At 45.7% G+C, this 14,397-nt stretch overlaps 1 protein-coding gene across 2 annotated transcripts in view; it reads left to right on the top strand.

The window, feature by feature from the left end:
* LOC149227777 (2-methoxy-6-polyprenyl-1,4-benzoquinol methylase, mitochondrial-like) overlaps window positions 1–14,397 on the top strand; it is a 227,203-nt gene that overhangs the window by 189,307 nt on the left and 23,499 nt on the right. The gene's annotated exons all lie outside the window — the stretch shown is intronic.

Here is a 14,397-nt window from a genome sequence, read left to right as displayed (position 1 = left end):
GTATGATTCTGTTCATTGATTATTCAGAATCATTGTTGAATGGTCAAAGCATGTAAGACTGTTAGATATAATAAGAAGCAAGTTAATGAAGGCTAAATGACCAACTAAAGTAAGACTTCAGAGGAAGCTGTAGAATCTTTGACTCTTCTTGCCTAAGTCATGTCCACTAATTATAACTCTGATGATGCCTTTGAGTACTGGCATGGAAACTGCATAATCAGAATAGATGTCCTTGGCACATGGGCCTATGCGTCTATAGTAGAAAAAAATGACAGGTTTCAGGTGGCTTGATGATATTCAGAGGGAGTTATGGGCGATCCATGATTGGATTACAAAGATGCAATGACCCACTTGTTTAAAAATTTAAGAGGGAGTTGATTTTTTAAAGTCGGGATGGAAGACCTAGCCTTGTTTTCTTCACTTAAAGGTCCGATGAGAAGACGACGTGGCTAGTCTGCATATGTGGGATCACTGTTGTTCTTACATCCTATCAATTGATTTATGGATGAGCCTCATATATAGGATAACTGCTCATTGAAATATTTCTGTGATTTGATTATTTGCTAGAATCTAATATTCTGATGCTAGCTCAGTTGACAGTTTGATATTTCTTGATTTGGTTACACTGGAATCACCGTTGAGGCTGATTGTTCTTGGCAGCAAATTTAACTTATGAAGACAGAAAACTTATCCATGAACCATTTGGTTGGAGAACCTCCAAACTTTATCACTATTGATGAAATGAGCTGATTTCTGTCATCCTTTCATAGCCTCTTGGAAAGAAAAGCTGACAGTATGGTAGATGGTAGAAGCACATCTATCTCTTAAAGTCCACCTTTATGTCTACAAAGTAGATGGATCTCATGATGGGCAGGTTGCCAGTGGGACACTTTGCATTTTGGAAAGACAAGCTTAGGCTTGTGATTTGTGTTAATTTTAGGTATGTTTTATGCTAGAGCAATTTATTTAATTTCTTTTCCATATTAGCAATCACATCAGCATAAATTAAACTGCAGATAGAACATAAATATAAATCGCAAAAGATAAGCCAAGCAAGAAGACACAAGATGTGGCGCAAGCCAAGGACAAACCCCACAATGTGTGGGGAAACCCTTGATCAATTCTTCTTTTATGTTCTTCAAAGTTCAACAGAGAAAGAGAGAGAGAGAGATAGTACATTTACAACAGAAGTCAACACTTGACTTATCTAGATCATTTCGTATAATGATGAGATTGGTTGAAGACATTCTTCTTCAACTGATTCTCAAGGTGACGGCTTCACCTATCGTAGTGCTGCATCTTGGTCCACTTGCTGCACCACTGCATATGCTGCACTAATCATGATTATCATCATGCTGCCCTTCATGTCCATGATCTCATTGATCATGTTGCTGTCCATGCTCCAAGTCATCATGCACCTATGCTGCCCATCATGCTGCTCATAATGCTACTGTTATAACCATATGCACATCAGCCTTAGCTGCTTGCTATGGCTTGCAGCCTAGCAAAGCAGCTAGGCTATAGTTCCATGCAATACTCTACGCAGTCCTATTATTTTCCGTATAGGGTTTGCTCAAGGATACCCTTGACTGCGTTCATATGTGCTGCCTCGACTTCTTGACTGCGTTCATATGCGCTGCCTTGACTTTTATACACAGTGTATACCCTTGACTGCATGGTAAGCTGTGACAGTGCAATCCATCCATGCCATCGTATGATATCCACGTATAAGTCAGGGCATGACCGCGTTCCATCCACGTAGTGTTTGCTGCGTATACTGCGATGACTGCATGACCACTATAGCTTCATTCCCATATGCGTATATGACTTGACCATGACTGCACAACGTTTACCTTTATAGCGTGTATTCATTGCTGCCCAAAGTTTAACCATGACTGCAACATATATATGACTTCCCAGTGTATCCATATGCATTATATCATTTCCTGATCATAAACAACGTATAAATGATATTATATCAAGGCCAGTGTCCTAATCAAGAACAACGTGTAGATACTACTGTATTACTGCGGCTCATTTCCAGCGTAAATATATATATATATCTATATATATATATATATATATATATATATATATATATATATAAAACTTATGACAGCGCATCGTATAACCATTCATGAAGACCTACGTGTAATTTTGTGCGTAATCCACCTGCGTGTATTACTGTGCGTATTCCAACCATGAACAACATAGGGTTTCACTTTCTTCATGACTGTGGTGCTCCCTTTGACTGTGATGTCCAGTGTTTCAACTGCGTGGTATATCATATGACCTGCATGTATCACCATGACTTCCCAGTGTTCTGTGGTATATCATATGACCTGCGTGGTATATTTCACTGCCCAGGGTAACATGATCTGCACTGTCTCCTTACCAGCGTATACATGATAGGGCTGTATAACTGCGTTGAATATCAGCTACGATCTGCGTAGAGGTATTATCAGTGTCCAGCGTATCATCTTCATTGCCCCAATAAATGTGTCTCTCCCTGCGTGATATACTGTGTGTATATATTTCCATCTATGCATATATTATATGGCCAACATAATGCTATGCGTATGGCCAGTGTATAGAGATTCATTGTGAGCAACGTATAGGTTTGCACTGACTATAATTGAGGGAATTATCTGTGTGAGAGCTAGGGCATCATCTAGGCCAGCATATTCTCATGTTCTCTCCTTCTCCAAAAACCCAAGACGTGGAGAGGAGATCACCTCAAGAATTATGATCTGAAATGACTTCAAGTCCTTGCCAATTTATACTGAAATGTAAGTGATGAATAGGCGTGTCTTTTGGGCTTTTGAGCCTACTCAAGTTGCTGGTCGGCTAGATGATAAATCCATAATCAAAATAAATTCATATCTCCATAAATACTTATTAGAATTGGATGATCTTTAGATCAATCCTACACCTCTCGACGAGAGGGATCCAATAAAAATATCAGCTGCCATAAATAAGCTGACACAAATGGAGTTTGGCCCTAGTTGCCAATTTAACACTCCCTCTCAACTAGGGAGAACTCCATCTATTGATCCATAAGACCGACTATACTATCTTTGCCATCAGTGCCCTGCACTGCTCTGCCCAACTCTGCTCAGCTCAGCTCAGCTCAACTCTGCTGGCTCTGCTCATCTCTGTTGGCTCTGTTCCGCTTTGCTCAGCTCTGCTGTCTCTGCTCAACTATTAAGAAGAAGAATTGATCGAGAATGTCTCATACAATTCTCCACTGACCCGAAGTCAGTCTCAGAGTGCGTACTGGTCCCAAACCAGTCTCAACTGACCCGAAGTCAGCATCATAGTATGGTACAACTCCTACCACTAGTCCCAGATCAGTATTATTGATCCTAGATCAATGGAGGTCATCCTAGCGTAGGGAGTACGGTAGATACAGCGATGCATCCATTGGTACTACTATGGTCCCTAACTTCATTTCCCTGCTCATTGATCAGATGAGAGGTACTTCCCATGAGTTCCAGACTGCATGGGTAGGATGCCTCGACAGGAGAACTAATCAGTCCTGTCCTCATAAGAGAACACATCAACCCTGCTACAATCGCCATGGAGAACACATCAATCCAGGCCTCACAGGAGAACACATCAATCTTGCTACAATCGCCATGGAGAACACATCAATCCAGGCCTCACAGGAGAACACATCAATCCTGCTACAATTGCTGTGGAGACCACATCAATCCAGGCCTCACAGGAGAACACATCAATCCTACTACACAGGAGAGCGAATCATCCTGTTCCACAAGAGAGCGAATCATCTTGTCCCACAAGAGAGCGAATCATCTTGTTCCAATGCGCACCACCAGGGGAGGGTGACTCACCCTGTGGTCGTATGTTACTCCAATAAGAACCGCAAGCCCTCAGAGCTCCTAGAGCTCAATGTATGCAACATGTAGGACCCTTGTACAAGGGTTTCTTGACGACTCCAAGTCATTTGGGAAAATCACAGATTAGATCTTTCCTCGGGGCTTTGACAAGGTGTATCGACCTGTACATCATCTTAATGCGATGGAGCCTCCTTGCTCATCGACTTACCATATCCCAGATGATGTCTATCTGCTGGAGCAATCGACGAATACGGGATTCCTCAATAATCGAATCCCACCTCTGGTTGTTACAGAGAATCACAGTGGTATGTGATCAAACAACTCACTGAAGAGCTTCCCCAACCAGGCAGCTTCATACGAGATCATACTCGTAGATATGTATCCGGTTTCGGCGGTGCTTATGGCAATCGACTTCTGCTTCCTGCTCATCCATTATGTCGAAGCAGAATCCAAAGAGAAATAACACTAAGAATTGCTCCAGTGATCCTCCACACTACCTGCCTAATCAGCATTCGAATAATCATGCAGAGTCATATTTCCGGCAGTGTATCTCAATCCATGAGAGATTGTGTCCTGAAGACATCTCAGAAGATTCTTGGCACCAATATATGAGGCTCAACCAAATATGAGCTCACAATGCTAACTGCAAAACATATGTTCAGACGAAGGTTCACCAAGAACATCAACGTGAATCAGTTTTTTTTTTGAAACTCAGAGGCATTTCCCAAATCTGGTCCGACATCACTACCATATAACTTCTGAAAGTTAAGATCCTCGAGGTAGTCACAGGCTAGTAGTCTATCTTTCCACATTCAGAATCCAACTCCCTCTGTCTTCTATAAATGAGAGGGTCTGCACCTATCAGACATAGGTGTCGGTATGAGAGGTCTGTCATCCATAACCTTCAGATGGTTTGGATCGATTTCACTCCTAGTGAATCTCAGCGTCATCAAACAGCTGCTGATCCTCTCATACTATGCTCGAGGTGTCTTGCTTCAAGCCATAGAGGGCTCTGCATGCATGAGATTCCTAATCATGAATCAAACTCCTCAGGTTGTTCCAAACTTGTGGACCTGTGGCATGAGGGGGATGGACCCCTTATAAGATTTCCCTTCGGTACATCTCAGACATGTACCTTCATGCTCCTTTTTGAATTTAGGCTTCCCTGTCACCATCTGCTTCACAGACCTCCGGTGCTATGTCTCAATGTAATATCCCTTATCAGGGGTATCCCTCAAACACAAGCAAACTCCAACCAGAGATGGACTGGGAGGGCGTTTACCAGATATGTCACCTCTGAGAAGAGGACGAGATCTGGAGGCTACCTGGCCCTTTCCAGACTCTGTCTAAGAGTATAGGAGAAAAACACACAAGTGGTATAGTAGTGGGGAAGCTCAAAGAGATAAAAATAACAATAGTGCAACATAAGATAATGTATACATGGAATATAAGCAGATACTCGATAAATGCAGAGAGAAATGCTAAGCCATTTTATTATACTGAGTAATGGAAAGAGTACAAGAGGTGATAAGAAAGATAGCACCTCGACTTTCACAAGGCAAGTGAAGGAATACACTCTGAATGACAAGGAAATGGCATCTCTCTGAACTGCGTTCAAGCTGCCGGAGAACTGCTGTGCTGTTGCTACTACTGGAATCAAGTGAGGATTTGGGGCTGTTCCCCTCAGGAAACGCTGAAACTCTAGAATCAACCTCTGCTCAATAAACCTAGAAAAGCCCAGAAAGCTTTTCTGAAATAGTTGACCCCCGAAAATCACCCCCTTGAGGATCTATGCTATCCCTCAAGGCTCTGCGCTGCCCCTGAAGAGAATCCTCCAAAACTCTACTCAAGATTCTGCCAAAATCCTCCAATAAGCAAGGGTTGATCCCTTGCTCAATCTCCAAGCTCAAATCCTCCACATAAACCCAATCTGGAGCTCCTACCAAAAGAGACTGCGTCCTCCCCTCTCAAGACTGCGCAGTCATCAAAATGCTCAGTTCCTCCTCAACTCCAGAGATCGCTCCTCCTGCAAAACACTGATGAAACTACCTTGCCCGAGCAGGCACTCGAAGTCCCTCGGGGCTAAGGGTGAGATCTCCGAACGGAGACACTCGATGCACTAAACAGTGTTGTAGACAGGCTAAACAGCGAGTGTGCTCTAAGTCAAAATGACTAGCTCAAATGCAACATAATCCAATGCCCAAATGAGGAGGCTCCTCTCTCCTTTATAGCGTTGGCCTCTCTCAAAACCCTAAGGCCCACCTCCTCCAACGTAGCCTCTCTCTTGCCACGTGCTCCTCCTCCATCTGCGCAGTCCCTCCAAGTGTCTACGTGGGCCCCCTTCTCTACGTGGTCCTTTGGCCCCCTTGGCTCCCCTTTTAAGTTACAACGTTGTGCTACTAGGGAGTGACTTTATTGTAAAAGTGAGTTATGTCCCCCTTTCCTCACCTTTTTATTTATAAATAACTATAGAAGGCAAAATTGAACAAAATTGAATATTCCAATTAGCCACGGCTAATTAGGAATATTACAGTCTCCTCCGGCAAAATGTTGCTTGTCCTCAAGCAACTGAAGTGATGGATGCTGCAAAATTTCCTCACTCTCCCAAGTGGCATCCTCATCCGGTAAATTTTTCCACCTCACCATGAATTCCCGGACCGTCCTGCTCCGCAGTTGCCTCTCCCTGGTATCAATAATAGCCTCTGGTTGCAACACCAAATGCACCTCATCATCCGTGGGTGGTAGCTCATCTGTCACTTTCACCTGCTGCCCCAATGCCTTCTTCAGGCATGATACATGAAAAATGTTATGAATCTTGCTGCCTTGGGGCAGCTCCAATTCATACGCAACCTGTCCAATCCTGCGTATCACCCTGTATGGTCCATAAAAGCAGGGCTTGAGCTTCTCAGCTCCCTTCTGCTTCAGTGACGACTGTCGGTATGGCTATAATCGTAGGTAGACCAAGTCCCCCACCTCAAACTGTCTCTCCACCCGACCCCTGTCAGCGTACAACTTCTGCTGGTTCTACGCTGTAGCCATATTGTCCTTGAGAGCTCGGAGGATATCCTGACTCTCTTGGATCCAAATCTTGGCTCTCGGAGCCTTGCTAGCACCAAACATCACATCAACAAAAGATAAAGGATGATATCCATACAAAGCATAGAATGGTGACATACCAATGGACATGTGATGTGTAGTGTTGTAGCAGTACTCCCCCAGATGCATCCACTTCAGCGATGGTTGCTGCTGCCCACTGACATAGTTACGCAAGTAGCCCTCTAGCCACTTGTTAACTATCTCTGTCTGCCCGTTTGTCTGTGGGTGATAATTGGTACTCAGTGTCAACTCCGTCCCCACCAACCGAAAAAGCTCTTGCCAAAACCCGCCCGAAAAGGTTGTCCTTGTCATTGACGATGGTCTTAGGAAGACCATGTAGCCTGAAGACCTCTCTGAAGAACAGCTCGGCCACCTGCGTTGCTGTGTAGTGTGTGGATATGGCAAAAAAGTGTGCGTACTTTGTCAGTCGATCAACGACGACAAAGATACAATCCTTGCCCTGCACCATGGGCAACCCCGTGATGAAGTCCATCAAAATACACTCCCATTTCCCCTCCGGAATGGGAAGAGGCTGCAATAATCCTGCGGGATGGCTCATCTCCCCCTTATTCCTCTGGCAAATATTGCACTCCCGAATATGCTGGAGTATGTCCTCCTTGAGGCCCTTCCATGAGAACCTCTCTCTAATGGCCCTGTAGGTTTTGGTAAACCCCTGATGGCCGGCCAATGGTGAATCATGTGATGCCTGAAGTATCTTCTTCTTGAGCTGAGATCCCTTAGTCAAGAAGATCTGGTCCCTATAGTAGATGATCTTATTGACTACCATGTACCTGTCATCCGCCACCTGCCCATCCAGAACCTCACATGCAAATCTGTCCTTGGAGTACTCTACTAAGAGTCAAGCCCTCTAGTCTGTGTCCAAGCTCATAAGAGACAACGCGGCTGGTCTACGTGAAAGGGCATTTGCTACCACGTTGTTCTTACCCTTGACATACTCAATGTCAAAGTCATACGCTTGGATCTTACTGATCCTCTTCTGCTGCCTCTCCTGTAGCTGTGTCTGCTTCAAAAAGAACCTGAGGCTGTTGTGATCAGTCCTCACCCTGAACCTGTTACCCACTAAATATTGCCGGAATTTGGCCAATGCATGTATAATGGTCAGCATCTCCTTGTCGTATATAGAATACAACCTCTCATGCGGAAGGAGCTTTCGGCTCTCAAAGGCTATAGGGTGACCTCCCTGCATCAACACTGCACCGATCCCCTCCCGACGCATCACACTCCAAAACAAATGGCTGCGAAAAATCCGGCAATACAAGCACTGGGCAGCTGCTCATAACCTCCTTGAGCCTGTTAAAGGCTCGCTGCGCTATTTCCGACCAACTGAATGCCCCCTTCCTCGTCAGATCTGTCAGGGGTGCAGCAAGCTGTGAGAAACTCTTGACAAAATTCCGGTAGTAAGTACAAATGCCAATGAATCCCCAGAGTTCTGTCACGTTCCTCGGCATCGGCCAATCTTTGATGGCCCTGATCTTCTCCTCGTGGACTCTCACTCCATCCACCCCTATGATGTGTCCCAAGTACAACATCTCCGTCAATCCAAACTCACACTTGGAGAGCTTGGCATAGAACTGCTGCTCCTCCAAGATGCGCAACACTGTCTCAATGTGCTGGAGATGCTCTTCCCAAGTCCTGCTGTAAATGAGAATATCATCAAAGAACACCAACACAAAATTCCTTAAGTGACTGTGGAAGATGTGATTCATGCAGGATTGGAATGTAGCTGGGGCGTTGGTTAGCCCGAAGGGCATCACCAAAAACTCAAAGTGCCCATAGTGACACCTGAAGGCAGTCTTGGGAATGTCTTGCTCCCTCACGCGAATTTGATGGTACCCAGATCTCAAATCAATCTTTGAGAAGAACTGTGCTCCTCTTAACTCATCCATCAACTCATCGATCCTGGGTATGGGGTACCTGTTCTTCAGGGTCTTCTTGTTTAGGGCCCTGCAGTTAATGCACATCCTCAATGTGCCGTCCTTCTTCTTCACCAACACCACGGAAGAAGCAAAAGGACTCGTGTTCGGTTAAATGTGCCCAAGAGCTAGCAACTCCTGAATGGCCCGCTCAATCTCATCCTGATAGGCCTTGGGATGCCTATAGGGGGTAGTAATCACTGCCTGTATGCCCTGCTCATCTCAATGGTGTGCTCAAACCCCCAGTTCGGTTGCTGTCCCGGCGGAATCTCCCCAAACACTGTGGCATACTGGTCAAGGATGGACTGTATCTCTGGGTGCACCGTCTGCCCTGTAGTCCCTGCCTCTGATGCATGCAGCTCCACTGGCCACTCTATGTCTCCCTTCCAGAAGACTGCCTCCATTCGATGAGCTGAAACAGTCTGAGGCAGATATGTGTGCTGTCCCCGTATCTTCTCATGCCTCCCTGTCTTCTCATCATCCCACTCCATCTCTAGGGCCTTCCAATCTGTCGTGACCTTCCCTAGAGTAATAAGCCACTGAACACCCAGTATCATGTTGGTGTCCGGAATATTGACCATGAAAAAGTGGTCAGTCAGTGTGTAGGTGCCCATCGTCATTGATAACTCTAGGACATAACAAGCACACACCATGGTCTAATCTCCTGGGACTAAAACTGAAAAGCCATCAAAGCTCTCTGTCTGTATACCTCTCCGCTCAACCATCTGTGCATCGATGAAGTTGTGGGTTGCCCCACTGTCAACCAAAACTGATACTCGCTGGCCACGTACTGTCCCCTGTACGCGCAACGTCAAATACTTGGGAACTCCTTGCAATGCTGCAAGGGCCCCTCCGGTAGGTGCAAAAGCTGCACCACCTGCTGGTGGTGGTGGAGGTGGCAAAGGGTCCTGCGCGACATGACTATCTCCTGCCTCCACATCATCCTCCTCATCCTCTTCCCCACTGCTCTCGGAGAATACCTCAATAAAATGTGCTTTGCCAGCAGCACATCTATGTCCCGGTGCCCACGCCTCTTGATAGGTAAAGCACAACCACTTCTTCTTCATCTCCCTCCTAGCATCATCATCAATTTGTGCTCGTCCTGGATTCCCCTTTGGAGGCGGAATCCTCACATCCTTCCCCTTAGGCTGGAAAGCCTGTCTCTGGGGGTGAGATGTTCAGGTCCTGGGTAAGGCATCCTGTAAGTCCCGGTCCTGCTAATAGCATCTTGGAGTGTGGCTGGTTTAGTGGATCTGACTAGAGGCCGAAGTGGCTCTACTAACCCCTCAACAAACATGTAGATCCTTCATGCCACGGATAGATCTGGCACCATCACTGAAACCCTCAAGAAGTCTGCAATGTAGGTCTCTGGGTTCCCAATTTGTTTGAGCCTCGTCAGCTCAACAAAGTGCTGTTCCGGATCACCCGGTCAAACCTCTCTATCAGTATCCTGGTGAACTCGGCATATGTTGTCACTGTGGAGTGTCCGAGTGTAACCATCCCATGGAACCACCAGTCCTGGGCCTCACCATCCAAATGTAATGTTGCCACCTTGATGGCCTCTGTCTCCAACATCTGGTTAAGCTGGAAATAGATGTCCAGCTTCTCCACCCAAGACTTTGCCGAAACGTTTGATGAGCCATCAAACGTAGGCAAGTGGGATCTACTAGTTGTGCATTGGGTGTCTCCATCATGATAATGCCGGTATCCTCTGTGATGGTTGCGGGGTCTACTATCCGGCTGGAGCTGAACAAAGTCTCTGAATGAGAGAGAATCTCTGAACTCCTGCCCATAGGCCTGGTACTCTGCAAAATAATCGCCCATATGACCGAGCTCTGCCTCCTGCTGGGCTCTGGTCCCTGTGTCTGCTCCTAGGAAAGTGGGCATGGTAGAGCGTGTAGGGGCATGTGAGGCCATCTGTTGAGTAGTATCACGCTGAGTGGCACCCTACTATGCCAAATGGTGGGATGTACCTGATCCCTCACCAACCTGGAAAACTCGTGGGTTCTCACGCTGTCTAGCCTCCATCGCTGTAAATCTCTGCCCCATCACCTCGATCTGCCCTGACAGATCCTGCACTGATTTGAGGAGCATGTCCGCAAATCTCTTTCCGTCCTCATCTGCCATCGGATCCTCCTGCTCTGCGTCCACCACAGGCTCCTCCTGTTCTGTGTTCACCACAGGCTCCTCCTGTTCTGTGTCCACCACCTGAACACAGTCTCCCTCTCCGTAGGTGTTCTCCAACCTACGCTCAATATCTCTGTATTTCCTACCTCTGTAACAGATGTAGGGCTTCTCCCTTGGTGTCATAGACTGCTAGCTCCACAGGCTGACCCAGATCTATGCTCTGATACCACTGTAATATCGCTTATCAGGGGTATCCCTCAAACACAAGCAAACTCCAACCAGAGATGGACTGTGAGGGCGTTTACCAGATATGTTGCCTCTGAGAAGAGGATGACATCTGGAGGCTACCTGGCCCTTTCCAGACTCTGTCTAAGAGTATAGGAGAAAAACACACAAGTGGTATAGTAGCCGGGAAGCTCAAAGAGATAAAAATAATAGTAGTGCAACATAAAATAATGTATACATGGAATATAAGCAGATACTCGAGAAGTGCAAAGAGAAATGCTAAGCCATTTTATTATACTGAGTAATGGAAAGAGTACAAGAGGTGATCAGAAAGATAGCACCTCGGCTTGCACAGGGCAAGTGAAGGAATACACTCAGAATGGCAAGGAAATGGCCTCTCTCTGAACTGCGTCCAAGCTACCAGAGAACCGCTGTGCTGCTGCTATTGCTGGAATCAAGTGAGGATTTGGGGCTGTTCCCCTCCTCAGAAAATGCTGAAACTCTGGAATCAACCTCTGCTCAATAAACCCAGAAAAGCCCAGAAAGCTTTTCTAAAATAGTTGACCCCTGAAAATCACCCCCTTGAGGATCTACGCTATCCCTCAAGGCTTTGCGCTACCCCTGAAGAGAATCCTCCAAAACTCTACCCGAGACTCTGCCAAAATCCTCCAATAAGCAAGGGCTGATCCCTTGTTCAATCTCCAAGCTCAAATCCTCCACATAAACCCAATCCGGAGCTCCTACCAAAAGAGACTGCGTCCTCCCCTCTCAAGACTGCGCAGTCATCAAAATGCTCAGTTCCTCCTCAACTCCAGAGATCGCTCCTCCTGCAAAATACTGATGAAACTACCTTGCCCAAGCAGGCACTCGAAGTCCCTCGGGGCTAAGTGTGAGATCTCTGAACGGAGACACTCGATGCACTAAACAGTGTTGCAGATAGGCTAAACAACCAGTGTGCTCTAAGTCGAAATGACTAGCTCAAATGCAACATAATCCAATGCCCAAATGAGGAGGCTCCTCTCTCCTTTATAGCATTGGCCTCTCTCAAAACCCTAAGGCCCACCTCCTCCAATGTAGCCTCTCTCTTGCCACGTGCTCCTCCTCCATCTGCGCAGTCCCTCCAAGTGTCTACGTGGGCCCCCTTCTCTACGTGGTCCTTTGCCCCCATGGCTCCCCTTTTAAGTTACAACATTGTGCTACTAGGGAGTGACTTTATTCTAAAAGTGAGTTATGTCCCCCTTTCCTCACCTTTTTATTTATAAATAATTATAGAAGGCAAAATTGAGCAAAATCAAATATTCCAATTAGCCATGGCTAATTAGGCATATTACCGTCAATGGACTTCCTGTAACTTAATACAACCCTGAACTCAAAAGCATCTTTGAAAATTCTATTTTTAAACATGTACCTTTCCATTGACGAATGCCACCTTAAAACCTTCGACTTCCATTCCTAGGGTTCCTTGCTTCCTTTGAGACTCGGCCATGTCCTTGATGACTTGCATCTCTGCCATTCGGACACTCCTTCGCATAAGGGCCGAACTCATAACCAAGACATCTACCTTTCCTTCCACCCTTAGATCCGAACTTCCCAATGAAGTGATCTTTGTAGGAATTTACAGGGTAAGTTCCTCAGAAAGAATACCAAAAGGACACCGCTCACAACCAGATCACAGATCAATACACCAATATTTTTGACGTGGTTAAAACCCTCAAAGAGGGAAACAGTCCACGGCCTGTCCCAACGTGGGTACTACAGGCAATTTATTAATCAAAGAATGAAAATTTACATAAGCTTCTCTCATGCACGGATTACCCGAACAATGACCCTCCATGCGCTTTAAATAGAACTCATGGACCAATCGGGTGTCAAGCCACGGATCAAGTGTCGGTAATACCGAGGTGAGAGTGAACCGTCGGATCACTACATATCGTGACCGTCGGATTGTAAGTTACAAAATGTACAACGGTAAAGAAAGACACTTTACCTAACTCTATACCTAACTCTATACTAGACCAAGTTGAACTTAACTATATCCTATGTGTCGGAATATCCTAACATCCCCCCTTAAGAACAACTTGGGATAGGATTGAAGGATTTACAAATATGACACAATAGGAGAAGGAAGGAGGCACTAGAGCCTATCCCCCCTTAGTGACAACTTCCTGAACTCCAAGCATATATCGAAGTTTAGTGAACTTCGCCTCTGTGAGAGCCTTTGTGAAGATGTCTGCAACCTGATCATCTGTTGAACAATATTGCACTTCAAGAACATGGTCATGAATGAGCTTTCTGATGAAGTGCATGTGTAGTTCAATGTGTTTGCTGCGCTGATGCTGGACTGGATCTTTGCATAGTTGAATGGCACTTTGATTATCACACCAAAGTGTGGTTGGATGCTGCTGCTCAAAGCCAAACTCTGATAGGATCTGACGAAGCCACAAGGCTTCCTTACTAGCTTCCACGGCACCACGATACTCTACTTCTGTTGACGAAAGAGAAATGGCAGCCTGTTTCTTACAAGCCCATGTAATAGGTCCTGAACCAAGAGTGAAGACATAACCGGCAGTACACTTCCGATCATCAGGGTCACCAGCCCAATCAGAATCAGTGAAACCAACTAACAGAGGAGCTGCTTTGGCACTGTAATGAATCCCAAACTGTACTGTACCTCGAACATAACGAAGTATTCTTTTAGCTGCTTTCCAATGACTTTCACGGGGGTTTTGCATAAAACGAGCAACAAGGCCAACAACAAAGGAAAGATCAGGACGAGTATGGGTTAAATACAAGAGTTTTCCTACAAGTTGACGGTATAAGGTAGCATCAACTTCAGGAGAAGTACAAGAGACTGAAAGTTTGACTCCAGACTGAAAGGGAGAAGGGGTTGGCTTACAGTCTTCCATGTGAAAATGACGAAGAATATCACAGGCATACTTGGACTGGGAAAGGAAAATACCCTCCTTGGATTGCAAGACTTGAAGACCGAGAAAATAGTGTAAGTGTCCTAAGTCTGTCATTTCAAATTTCTTTTTAAGGCTGGACTTCACATGGTTTATAAGGTTGGGATCACTACCAGTAAGAATAAGATCATCAACATAAAGAACAAGGATGATAAGAGAGTTGCCCACTTTCTTGGTGTAGACAGTATTGTC

Source organism: Pinus tabuliformis, chromosome J (genome assembly GCF_031772625.1).
Source record: "Pinus tabuliformis cultivar Carrire ecotype Pingquan chromosome J, CPIR1, whole genome shotgun sequence".
NCBI lineage: Eukaryota > Viridiplantae > Streptophyta > Pinopsida > Pinales > Pinaceae > Pinus > Pinus tabuliformis.
This window is presented reverse-complemented; position numbering and strand designations above follow the sequence as displayed.